The sequence below is a fragment of the Harmonia axyridis genome, chromosome 3 (assembly GCF_914767665.1).
Source record: "Harmonia axyridis chromosome 3, icHarAxyr1.1, whole genome shotgun sequence".
Lineage (NCBI taxonomy): Eukaryota > Metazoa > Arthropoda > Insecta > Coleoptera > Coccinellidae > Harmonia > Harmonia axyridis.
The window spans coordinates 16,676,523-16,689,438 of record NC_059503.1 but is presented as its reverse complement, the minus strand read 5'-3'; the positions used below and the strand labels follow the sequence as shown (position 1 = coordinate 16,689,438).

The following is a 12,916-nucleotide window of genomic DNA, read 5'->3' as shown; positions in this document are numbered from 1 at the left end:
TAGATAAGTTGAAAGCATATCCGTTACAGCAAAAATCAACTATTACAGCCTGAACGGAAGCAGGGAAAATAGGTCTTTGATGACAAATAGCGAATGTCACTATCAATACCCAGTTTTCTCATCTGAGCAGCAAACTTCATTTCTCTGAATGAAACATTCTGAAAGAATATAATAATGTTTTTATATTTGAAAGTCACTAAAACATTCTATATAATATCCATATTTTAATAACATGAAATATTTCTATTAATTTGTATGGATTTTTATGCGACATATCTGTTTTAGAATATCACTCCGCTGTTAATTGATCAGTCATTTAATTATTGGAAGAATAATCGTGTTTTGTTATATTTCAACAGCCGATAGAATTGACAGCTTTATTAAACTGTGATTTTAGAATGAAATAGATTCCAGAGATTTTGAGTTTTAGGAAGTAGAATATTTTTCAAAAATACTTAATGAGTGTCGATGGTTATTGATCCGTTTTATAGTGAAAAAGATCCTAGAATAGATATAAAATTACCTTAGCTTCGGCTAACACAAGCCTTCTATTCATCAAGCGACTCTAAACCCGAGAACATATGTGAATTTCCTCTTGGAAATTTGAAGTGAGATGATGGGGACCTTTCACGCTAATGCAAATTTCGTCCCTTAAGTATAAAGTTACACCCTTGATCTTTGTTATACTGACTGTTCATTGAAATCTCATCTTGTCAGGAATTAGAGCCACGATCCATCGTGGGATAGCATGGAACTGGATTTCAGTACAGTTTAATAACAATGTGGAGTGACATTCAGTATGTATTTGGATAATGTAACAAGTAGTCGTAGTAAATTAGATTTCATCAAAGATATGTTGACTATAGGTTAGCACAAGAGAGGACTAACGCAGAGTACACAACCTCTGTACCACCAAGTGAGTATGAAATGATATGATATGTAATTACAGTTTCCCCTTTCTTTCAAATAAAACTTGTCAGGAGAATAATGGTTGTTATTCAGGATTTCGTATCAAAACAGCCTTTAATCAATTTTCCAAAATGATTTCGATTGACTTGTAACTGAAATAAGTAATGATCACATTCTGTAAAGTTGAATAACTTCTGAGATAATTATTTTCAAGCGAATGTATACAACAATATTATTATTATTTCATGTTGATGTTGATGTTTTTGATGTATTCGGGACTACAGAGCCAAAAATAAAAACTGGATGGACAGAAATTGGACTTCTAGAGATATCATGATTCAAGGAGCTTAGAAAACGGAAAAAAATATTACTTTCGCATTTGCATATCAAGTTGGGGTTGATGAGGCACTTTGTGGAAGCTTTAAATTGAGATGGAATTTGTTTTGGGTACTTTTGAAGTGAATTCCCTGGGATTAGTGCGAAATTACTAAAATCCGGTGCATTTGACTATACTCAAATAAATCAACTTTTAGGAGATGAACAATTCATCAGATCAATGAACGAGACTTAATTCAAGTGATAATTTTTTTCAAGGAGTAAATATTTTATTGACAATCATAAGGCTGAATCACATCAAATTAGTGTAAACTATCCATTCAAATTATAAAATTTTCGTACTTCCCCAACCACCTAGATTGCTTTCTGCAGAGAATTTTGTCGATTTTAGTAGAACACGAGGAGAAAAATTTCATCAGGACGATATTAAAACTATGGAAAATCGATATCAAGGACAAAGGGATATCTACATGATGAACGGCTAATATAAAAGCTTCCATCGAAAGTATCCTACTAAATTCCATACAAAAAAGTCATATAAAAGGAAATTTTCGATTAATAAGGGACCAATGTATGTAATTTTGTAATGAATACTTAAAAGTATATTCCAAAACAAGCTGCAGAATGGGCTCCTATTCTCGCTCCTATTCCAATACGAATGCGAAATTAGAAAAAGAGCGACGAAGGAGAGAGTTTTGGAAAACTGGCATGAGTGTTGGAATTACCTTCAACAACGAGCATTTGACGATATTTTCTCTATTTCAATCAAGTTATGTGAAATATTGTCGAAATTCAATGAAAAATTCAGATTATACATCCTAGTGACATTTGTTTTGTATCTTGGCAGTTGGTGTGACTGTTACGAAAATTGACAGATTACGGAATTTCAATTTGAAGAATACGTTTCCAATTTTGAAATAATTTATAATTACGCAATAAACTCGTCAATTACGTCTGACGAAATCGATTCAACACCAGAAGAATTAAGAGAAACTGCGAATATAATGTCGCAAATCATTGCACTGAATCCAAATTATATTATATTGACAATTTGACTTGTGTTGAATTTTGATAGGATTGGAAGTCGGTATACACAACCTCAAAACGAAAAATATAACTGGAAACAATGCTATAATGAATTCATTTCAGCACTGTTTTCTGTTCTGTAATGAACTTATTACGATACTGAAATAGAGAAATACATATTTCTGTTCATAAATACTTTAATGTATGTGTTTTTTCCAAACTCTTAATAGAGATATAGTTATAACGAGAAATATATACAGAGTAGAATTGTAGCATAACTCTATATATATCAGGGCTATTTTCGATTTTGCACCGAAAAACTAACAAGGAACAGTTGAAACATGTCTGTTCGCCTAATTATCCAATCGAATGTTCATGCCGAATTTCAGGAGGATCGTATCATCAGAACTCCTCATCATACTGAATCACTTCACCCATAGACAGATATTTTGTAGAGCAGTTTACCCACTTTTAAGTGAAAGTTTTGTTCGTATGCAATAACATATGAATTCAACTCATGTAGCAACTCGAATTTGCTTCGACTGAAAAATTCAAACCGAAACTTTTCTACAATTTATTTTCTGTAATCAACACTAGTCGAATAAAGTGGGTTATATAAATAAACCTCGAACCACAGACCGTGAATTCGAAAGCAATTCACTCTCCACCATATTCCGGAATTCAGTCTAAGGTTCCATTTATTATGCGAACTGCAATCTTCCTTTTCAATTACAAGGAGCATTTTCTGCATTACACACTGTTAATTCAGGAGCAGATGCCTCCCTCAAACATACTGCGAGCAAGTGGGGAGAATATTAGCAATTGTGGATCCCATTGTACCTTTCACGCCTCCTGGACTACCGGAATTATTATAATCGAAGTTTCAGCAAGGAGACGAGGAGGGATAAGTTATTAGAACGACCTGCAGCTAACGTAGTGTGAAGAGTTTCTCGCTTCAATTATTCCATTAGAATGGGGTGAAGTTGAGATCAAACATTTTTAGTTCAGTTTCTTATTGAGTTGGTTTCGGTCATAGAGTAATAAACATAGATAGAGGGAGTACACGCAATTTTAACATGTCCCCAGCATGGTTAGATAACGTTGTCGGATTGTGATATACTTTCAAATTCACAATTTCAAGTATGAAAATCATTAAATCATTATAAAAGTATATTATATTGCATAACATATATTTCCAGGAATTCAGAGAAATAAAGTTGCCATTCAGAATCCTGAATTGAATTTCAGAGGATTTTATTCAGAAAAGGAAAATTGCATTTTAGAGATTATCAATTCAATTTCCGATAGTGTTTTATGTAATTCAGTAGCGAATATGAGGTATCAGTACACTATGAAAAACAGTTAATAGACATTGCTATTCACTTCTGAAGTACATGTAACCAATTCTGAATTACAATTTCGTTTTTCTGAATACCAAATCCCAATTTCAATTTATATTTTCTCGAATTCTTCTTTTTCTGAATAATATATTCTCTCTTCATCAACTCTCGGTTGAGTAAAACAAGCGCTTAAAAAAACTGCGTGTGTCAAAATGGCGAAGGAGTCGGTTTTAAGCATTCATGGCAGAAACATTTTTTCTGTGAAGTAAACAACCGTAGCAAATAAAACGATTATATAATGAAATTTTTTTGCTTTTCTCCCAAGGATTCTTTCGATTCTTGTACTGTTCCAAATATCTATGGTATTCAATTCGAGCATTTCTCCGACAACTCAGTTATGTGAATTCTTAGCCTTCAATCTGATCGTTTTGCCCAGTTATATTTATTGTGGTAGTTGTTTTCTGCTTATTCATATTGGATGTTAAGTTGTTGTTGTTTAGTATTGGATGTTAGCGTGTTCAAAAGTCTTTTGTTCAAAATTATTCTCGCCTTATGGAGCCCTCAGTGCCAGTTGCTAATCTATTCACTCTAGCATATATGTAGTTGGCCCAATATTTGATGTTTGTCTACGACTCATCGTCTATTATCTTTATTAGTGGAATTTTTATTAATGTTTATCTTTATTTTATGGTTTCAGTGTTTTTTAGAGTAGATAATTGTTTTTAATTCAGTTTCTTATTGAGTTGGTTTCGGTCATAGAGTAGCAAACATAGATAGAGGGAGTATACGCAATTTTTACATATCCTCAACATGGTTAGATTACGTTGTCGGATTGTGATATATTTTCAAATCCACAATTTTACTATATCATTATAAATGTATATTGAATGAAATATATTTACTTGAGTGATTCTCAATTAAATATGCAAATTTGAATATTTAGAATACGATATTTTTCCTAATGATCGTATTAATAGCAGGGCCCCCGCAAGGGTCATCAACGCCCGCGTGCCGAAAATATTTTGGCGCCCCTTAAAGGGGGGAAGTGGAGAAAAACGTCGCAGGATAATCGGCAAAAAATGTTTCAGTTTTCGTTTGGAATTTATTTGTAGAAGGGTTAAAAAAACTATCAGCAACCTTTTTTGGATGCCTTAAGAACTTTATGCTGTCAGTTGTTGCATAATACATTTTTTTAATTTTTCATTATTTCATTCAAGCATTCGATCAAAACCGCATTTTATTTTAAATTTGTAATGAAACTGCAGAGTTTTCAAAACCTGAGCTTTATTCTTCTTTAATCTATTCATAAATATATAAACCAAACAATAAACGAATAACAAATATAATATTCAATTGAAGGATAAAATCAAATGGATGTTTTTCTAGATTTGGCTGCTGCGAATTCTTTTATTATATCATCAAAATCAATTTTATCGAGTATCTCTTGCTCTATAGCTAAGATGGCCAATCCAGATAATCTTTCTTGTGACATAGTAGACCTCAAATATTTTTTAATTATTTTTAATTTAGAGAATGATCTCTCACCAGAAGCAACAGACACAGGTAAAGTCAGAAGGATTCTTAAGGCAATACTAAGATTCGGTAGAGAAGAAGTTAGGTTATTTTCAAAAATATATTGTAGAATTTCGAGAGGATTTGACGCTTCAGGTAATGAAAACAATCTTAGGGCTTTTATCTCGTTGAATAAATCATTTTCTTCCTCGTCAGCCTCCTTCTTTTCCTGATCAGTAAGCTTTTGTTGAAGAGCATGACAGCATTTTAATAGATCTTCGTCATTTAATTTAAGAATATCACAAATAAAACCAAAAACGTTATCGTATTCAGATATCATATCGAACCTACTATTTAAAGAACTCAGCGTTAGATTTTTCAAAAAGAAATTAATTTTGAAAGCGATTTTTGGATCTTGAGGTGCCTCATCCGTGTGTTCATAATCGAACAATTTTGGTTTATACTTTCGTCTTACACTATATAATGGAGGAAAACTTTGCTCTATCTCAAGAGCAGCCGCTAGTTTTCCAGCTTCAGAAAGTTTTTCCTCAAAAACATTATCATCTCTATAATTTTTAAAATGATCAACTAAATTCTTTAAATAGTTTTGGCACACTTTAATGTCAATCGCTACACTCTGCATCATTTTGCTTACAATATTAATTTGGAATAAAACATCATACCAAATTATTACACTACAAATAAATTTGAAAGTTTGAATATTTGATAAAAGAGAATTTGCTTTATGTCTAGTTTCTATGGTGAAAGTATCATTTTCAGCTAATTCTAAAAGGCTATCACATATTTGAATTAAATGAAATTTTAGTGGTTTTATAGCATCAATCCTACTTGACCATCTAGCATCACTTAGGGGTTTTAGATGTAACTGAGGAACATGCTTTTTTATAACATCCCATCTTTTTGTGGATGAGGAGAAAAATGTTTTAGTTCTTGTACAATATTAAAAAAATTCAGTGTTTCATTTGAAACCTTAGCAGCATCATTTACAGTTAAATTTAAGCTGTGTGCAGCACATGGCACAAAAAAAGCCCTAGAATTAGCATCGAGTATGCGTTTTTGTAAACCAATATGTTTTCCGCGCATATTCGCCCCATTATCATACCCTTGACCTCTCATGTATTTAATATCTAAATTTAAATTTTCCAAAAATCCCATAACAAAATTGAATAGCCCTTCCCCTGTGGAGTCGAATATTGGACTAAACGCTATAAAACTTTCTTGTATTTGAACCATTTTAGAACTGTCATTTAGAACAACATAACGCAAAACGAGGCTTATTTGCTCTGTATGGCTTGCATCCGGTGTACAATCTAAAATTATTGAATAATATTTGGAGCTTCGAACCATATCCAAAATATTATTTTTTACTTTAGAAGCCATCAATTCAATAATTTCATTTTGTATCTGGTAGCCTAAATAATGGGTCATCAAGAATTTGTTTGTGAGTTTTGCACTCGACTAATGTGCTCTCTCATCACACGATCAAAAGATGAAATCATTTCGACAGTTTTGAGGAAGTTCCCATTATCATTTTCAAAAAGTTTTTTAGAAGAACCTTGAAAAGCTAGACACTGCCTCGATAAACATTTAACAATTGAAACAATTCTTCCTAAGAACGTCATGCCAATATTTCTTTTCAGTTTCTAAAACCCGTAAGTGATGATCGTTCACCGTAGTGGACAATTTTAACATTTTTTTTAAATTAATCCATTTATTCATGTGAACTTTATGTGCAATTGATGTTTCATGTCTTGTAATGGCTGAGGATAAATGTTGCCAATCAGAAAAACTAGTAGAATTTTTTGCGTCTTGACCTCAACCCCTAAACGTTTCGAAACAAAATAACTATTCTTTGGATAGGTTTCTGCTGTTATAGTATAGCAAGCAGATTTTGGTAGTTTCAGAAATTCTCTGTAACCTGTAGTATTTGTCCTACAGATGGTGGCGAAAGTTTCAGTAATTCCCCTGGCTAAAAGCTATTGCTTCGGTATTTATGATTGTTTATGTGTACCATATGCGTTTTAGTGATGATCGAAGAAATGGTGCCCGCCGTCCGGTGCAGGTGGTCCATAAAAAAATCCCGTACCGACAAAGGGATGATTATTTATGATTTGTTTACTCGAAAAGAATCGTATAATTGCAATCTGTGGCCGAGGTTATTTTATGGGGATTGCGACGTTCGGGAACTTGTTTGGATGTGTAAAAGATGTCTTTGCACGTTCAAAATTGTTGAAAAAATAAAAAAAAAATTTCAAAAACCTTTGGTCTTTCGGTTTTTCATGTGGTCTATAAGAGATTTTGGCGCCCCTATAGAGTGGCGCCCGCGTGCGGTGCACGCGTTGAACGCGCGGTTGCGGGGCCCTGATTAATAGTATGCAGAATATTGATTTTTATCTGCTTAAATCCAAGGTTTGGCAACTTGTGAATTATTTCAAATTTATTATTTCGGTTTGTTCTTAGAATGATGAAAACCATTCAAAATATTGTGAAGATTCTTATTGCTCCCGGATAATCTCCGGAGCACTGCTTCCTACACAGGTCACGAATTGCCACTTATTATACTAGATGATCCTTCCAATAAAACGATCTCACCTAATGACCTAATTCAAATATCGGCTGGAGCAGTTCACGCAGAAATCCTCATAAGAATAAGGGCCTTACATAAAACCAGTCAAGTCATCTGTTTCACCTGTAATGGGATTCCGGAAAACGGAAGATCTTTATTCTCAGGAAAAACAGGTTGATCCCTTGTGTGCTCTCGCAAGTCTTAAGGTATATTTATTGCGTGACAACTTCTTGCGTTTTGACCGTATCACAAACAAAACAACTGTCGGAAGAGGGTGGAGGAAAATTCATTGAAAAATTCATTGTATCGTGTTGGGATTTGTGGTATGGTATAACAAGATTCTTTTTTGTAGAACACAAGACCTTCAGTTACTGTATTCATGCCTGCCTTGGAGATAAGCAATGATTTCAAAGATGAAATAAGGTATTTCAATTAATGCTCTAAGAAATTATTGTGGTGTTAATCATAAAAATTGATTCGGAGATGAGATATTCTTACGTTATTCGAAGAAAACACCTATTTTATATTACACAAAATAATTCATTACAAACCCATATCTATGGTTATGATCTTTTATATAGATTTTAAAATCAGATTTTGTTATAACTTTAGATATTATCATGTAGGGAAATATCTAGTGAAAGAATCTTGCTGAAAACTTCCTAGATGTGTTTCTGGAAAAAACGCAATTTTTGCTCTGTGTTGCGCGTGTTGATACTTAAATTCCCGATAATGATATTCATCGAAAATTATGGAGAAATATTCGTTGAATATCGGTTGGTGCTGAAATACAGTTATTATGACACAATCTTAGAGATGGAAATTGATGCCACACAACAAACTTTCAAAAACTCTATGTTTTTTTTTCGATTCACGAGATTATTCTTCACCCCAAATTTAGAATTTTGCTTATTAACATAGCCCTTCAAGTGGAAGAGCTAGTCTTGACAGTTTGATTGAATTGGAAGGAAAGCACGCTTTTCACATTTTTTTATTATGGTTGAATTTTCAATTTTTATAATTTTGGTGATGCAGTGAATTCGAAAATTTGCATAAAACTTGATCTTTTTTGAAATTCTGCTTGAATTTTTTTCAAATTTGATTCTGATGACCCTGTCGAATCAAAATTTAAATTATTTTTCTATATTTATTCTCAGAATCCCAACTAGTGGATCTTCAATCACAGATTGGGTTTTATTAATTTTTCTTTCTAGTTTGGATGTTCAGAATTTTGCACATAGATTGCTATTCAACATAAATATCCAATATCAAAACACTATCGATTGAGTGGTCACGAAAGTATCAAGTATTAAGTTTATTGTTTCAATATCCTTCCCGAATTTTCGATGGTTCTGATTATTCGTAAAGAGGTATAAATTGGAATTTCATATCAACAACCAAAATATGAAATAAGTTGTTTACAAAATTTGAATTATTTTCGATAGTTTGATTTGAATTTCTTTGCTTCTGATTACGAAATCAACATTCTATATCCAAAAGCAGCATTTTACTCTGATCGAATCTGAAGTTTCGGAATGAACATTTAGAACCATCATATTTACGGAACCCTCAGTCGGATTTTGTTTATTAACGAAGTTAACAGCTGCATTTGAGATCACTAAGTTGAACCTTGAGGAAACCCCCATGTATAATATTTTTCGCTATAGCGAAACACATTTTCATCTGAAAATTATCAGTTCGTTACTATGCACCAACTGGATCTTATTTTCAATGAATTTTCTGCTTTGTACGTATATCTTATAATTCTTACTGATAATCGATAGCCGAATTCAAATTTTGAATGTTCGAAGACCATTATTGTCTTCATAAATATAACTACAACCATTACTAGAAATAGAAAGGTTTACTTCGTTCAATGATTGAAACACATTAATTCATATGAAAGACCTTTTCTTGATAATATGAAGGAATATGCTGTTTTCTACCTTGAGGAAATCATCAAGCTTTCAATAATGATAGAAAATGATGTAGAAATACCAATGATAAACAAAATTCAATTATATTTTCCAATATCCAGTAGAATTTAACATGCAGCATAAAACAACATCTATTGATGTTGTTTTAGTGAAGCACCTTATTAGGTGCCTCAAATATTTCATACAATCTCGAATTTCTCATCCAAACACACCAATGTCCCAAGGGTGAGAATACATTTCACATAAGATTGACATAAGCCTATCGTGTTCGATTCCAGTCAGAACACACACCATCAAATTCGGTTGTTAAATATGCAACAAATAAGCACACAGGACGAAGTTATGTAGTCCGAATTATGTCAACCGAAAACACTTTCTTAGTACTGAATTATTAAATTTCATGCGACACAAGCACTTCGGTAGCAGTTAAATAATACCAAATATTAATGTTCACCCGGTATTGGTAGTAAGCAAACCAATTTTGTCGGGGTTAGTCGGAAGTCAAATATTGCGCCAAATTAAGTAGTGCTCTGGGAAAACATTTAGTACATCAAAAATGTATACGCTTTTGGGAGAGCTATCAATTTATGTTGAAATATCCGAGAATACTGGTTCCTCCAAGATTGGAGTGGGAGGATTATTTTCTGACCTTGATGGTTAAGTGCGGAAAAAACCGATTAGGGTTTCGTAAATACGGCCGTTTGAGATTTTGTTCTAATGAAGTGATTGACATTGAAATTCCTATTTTAATTTTATCCGTTTTGTTTAAATCTGAATGAAAAAATCCGACTAGACTCCGTTAGTTTGAAATGATAAGGAAAATAATATTTCATAACATTTCATTCTTTTACAGAATATGAAAAACCTAAAAGCAAGAAATTAGTCATGTTCAAAATCAGGCGATGGAAAGGATTTCAAGCGATTTTAATGAAATAGCACCTGAGAAATAATGAAACAAAATTCAAAGAATATTTCCGGATTTTAAGACATCATAACTTCGTACTCCAGCCCATAGAAGATAAATCTGCCATCCTTTATCGTCTCTATTATTGCTGAAAATTATGATCTTAATATCTGCAACTCGATTTTCAAAATTGTATACGTTGTATATTCGAAAAATTTTCAAAATATTATTCTAATGTAGAAATATACTGTTTTAAATTCATACCTTCTAAACCTTTTCCAATTGTAGTTCCGAAAATAGAAGTTCAACTTCAGAAAAGGAAACATGTATTTCAGAATATGAGAACATAATTAAGCAAAAAGAAATTGGATTTTAGAATGATTTTGATATAATTTCTGGAAAACGAAATTGAAATTCAAATGAGGGAATTGGAATTCAGAAAAATAAAGTTGTCATTCAGAATAGTGAATTGAATTTCAGGAATAGAGGATTTTATTCAAGAAAAGGAAAATTATATTTCAAAGCTTATCAATTTAATTTCAGAAAGTGTATCATGCTATTCAGTACAGTACCGAATAAGAAGTACCAGAACACTATGTAGAACAGGTATTACATAGATATTGCTATTCACTTTTATAAATTCTGAAGTACATTTAACCAATTCTGTATTACAATTTCGTTTTTTTTGAATTCCAAATCCAAATTCCAATTAATATTATCTGAAATCAATTTTTTTTTCTGAATTATTATTCTCCCCCCCTTGACTCTCATTTGAGTAGTACAACCGTTTAAAAAGCTGATGATGGCAAACTGGTAAATTAGCTGGTTTCAGTGGAAAATTCATAACAGATACATTCAAACATTCTTTCTGTGTAAACAGGAAGTAAACAACCGTAGCAAATAAAAAGATTATGTAATTAAATTTTTTCTGTTTTCTCAAGAATTCCTTCGATCTTTGTCATGTTCCAAATACCTATGGTATTCAATTCGAGCATTTCTCCGACAACTCAGTTCCATGAATTCTTCGCCTTCATTCTGATTGTTTTGCCCAGTTATATTTATTGTGTTATTGTGTTGTGTTTGTTGTGTTCTGCTGACATTGAGTTGTTGTTGTTTAGTATTTGATGTTAACGTGTTCAAAAGTCTATGGTTCAAAATTCGCTGACAGATTACTTGTGGAGCCCTCAGTTGCCAATTGTTAATCTATTCAATCTAGCATAGATGTAGTTGGCCCTATATTTGGTGTTTGTCTACGACTCATCGTCTATTATCTTTATTAGTGGAATTTTTATTATAATTTATTTTTGTTTTTATGGATTCACAGTTTTACTGAGTATATAATTGTTGAACTAATTCTTTCACGAGAAATACATCTCATTAAAATATTCAGAAGTATATCATCACTTACAATCTCTCACGTGACTTCTTGGGATCAGTTCTGCTCTTACTTTTGATGCTTCATGTGATATTTTTTCTCTGGTGATATAATTCTTGAAAATTTCTACTAAAAATGTCCAAATATTGCCATGAACCAACTATCAATAACATATTATTCGATTTTGACATGTAACAAGGCAGCTAATGGCATAGCGTACCGTAAAATTTTCCGTGCCAGCTCATTGAAAATGGCCACTTTCGTTGTGCTAAATGTAGTGTTTTCAGATAGGTAAAATGAAAAATAATTTATCACGTCTGCGATTGCATTGAACCCACTGTTTCGAAATGAAAACTCCTGCTGTTTATCGCTACTTCTCCATCTAGTTCGTGAATATTATCGGTCGATTCTAAATGCGGATGTCAGCAGGATGAAGACTATTACCGCTCATTAGCTGTAATTTAATAATCCATTGTTTTTATTCCCGCAACAAGCAAGGGGTGATTATGAAACAGCAGGTATGTACAGAAACGTCCGCGAGGAATACCATTTTATTATATTAATTAACAGAAAAACCTTTCGTGTTCAGACAATGGGTTTTTTACACATCAGGGCTGGTTGTGAATATAAAAGATTGAAAAAATGGAATTTTTTATCATCTTCTCGTTTTAATGATTTAACTGACTATGGAATGAGAGTTGAAGTAGCCTAATAAAAGAGAGATTGGTATTTCAAAAAAAAACTAAACAATATTCTCATATAACTTTCCAAAATTCAAGAAGAAACTAAATTCAGCATTCTACGAAATTTAATGCTAATTATGTTAAGGATAGACTATTAGAATTATTCCCCCTAGATAGGAGAAGCCGAGAGGGAAGCACATGAGTAATACTCAATAACTGATCGCCAGTGCCATACCAGTTTATTCTGATTGGTAACATGCTTCAAAAGATACTGGCCAAAATTTTGGAAAAGAGTTAAATCTGGATG

The 12,916-nt window shown here is 32.5% G+C and overlaps 1 protein-coding gene across 4 annotated transcripts in view; it reads right to left on the bottom strand.

Annotated features, from left to right (window-relative positions):
* Positions 1 to 12,916, bottom strand: part of LOC123677072 (protein O-mannosyl-transferase TMTC1-like) — a 397,650-nt gene that overhangs the window by 20,082 nt on the left and 364,652 nt on the right. The window lies entirely within an intron of this gene.